The sequence below is a fragment of the Amphibalanus amphitrite genome, unplaced genomic scaffold (genome assembly GCF_019059575.1).
Source record: "Amphibalanus amphitrite isolate SeventyFive unplaced genomic scaffold, NRLGWU_Aamphi_draft 002189F_arrow, whole genome shotgun sequence".
NCBI classification, from domain to species: domain Eukaryota; kingdom Metazoa; phylum Arthropoda; class Thecostraca; order Balanomorpha; family Balanidae; genus Amphibalanus; species Amphibalanus amphitrite.
In genome coordinates this window covers 16,099-17,364 of record NW_024883681.1, presented here as the reverse complement: position 1 = coordinate 17,364, position 1,266 = coordinate 16,099, and positions in this window count along the sequence as shown.

The following is a 1,266-nucleotide window of genomic DNA, read 5'->3' as shown; positions in this document are numbered from 1 at the left end:
GTATTGTTTAGTGGGGAGGGATAGTATATGGGACTTGCTATTTTGTCTTCTTTTCTAGTGATTACGAGCGAGCGAGCGCAGCGAGCGAAGTGAGTCTTTTCAATATAACGGAAAAATCTCAGTATGAGCGGCCGGCCCGGCCTGTAACGCTTTTGAGAGGCTTATATCTCAGCAACCGCTGGACCGATTGGCCTGCGGTCTTCTTTCTTGGGTAGCCCCATCCCTTCTACCCCGTAATTGACTACTTTTGATACATCTCAGTGACCGTCGTGGCACGTGCCACGTGAAAAGTCAAGGGTGTTCAAGCTGTTTTGCAAAAGTAGTGATTTTGAGAGGCTCATATCTCAGCAGCCGCTTGAGCGATTGACTTGCGGTAATTTTTGTAGGGTAGCAGCATCCCTTCTACCGAAAATAGGATACTCTCGATGCATGTGGGTCACCCCCAGTGCACGTGCAAAATACAACAATAAGAGGTGCCAAATTTGTTCCCATTTCCGTAACTCGGTAATTACTGGGGCGATTTCGCTGAAACTTGGCATACAGGTAGGCACCCACCAGGCAATGCATTCCCATGTGTTGCGGTTAGGGTGCTACTGCACGTGCGCACGTGCAGGGGGCGTTTCCAGATCTCGAGAACGGCTGGGCTGATTGCGCTCAAATTTGGTACACGGTTGGGGACCAGTTAGTAGGGTGCCGTACAAAAGTCATTTTGGACCCCGTTTGCACGTGCGCACGTGCAGAATGCCGCTTCCAGATCTCAGGAACGGCTGGGCCGATTGCGTTCAAATTTGGCACACCGCTAGCGACCAGTTAGAAGGGTGCTTTGCGCATGCCCGTTGGAAGCACCCTCTCGCCCTTCCGCACGTGCAGGGCTCACTATCTCGCTCGCTCGTTCTTCGCCCAAAAGGCGTTTTACTGGTAACTATACACGGGTCTTCCCTCGAGCCCAGCTCCCATCCCCTCCCCGGTGTGCGCCCATCGTTCTCTGTAACTCGTGTCGCGCTGGAAACGTAGCTCTTGGCCGATCGCCGGCCAGAGGTCAGCGGATGCGTGATCTCCGCCGTGCTGAAAGCAAAGATTCCTACTTATTCTCGGCGAACCATCCCCTGATATGCGACTCCCAGTCCCGGTCATTCTTACAATGATGTTGTACGTCAACGGAAGCGTTTTTGCAAAGGTTATGTAACTGCAGAACCCGAGATCTTGTGACGTACTGAACGTCTGATCTCTACATACAGATCATCTTTGGTGTGCGATACCGTTATT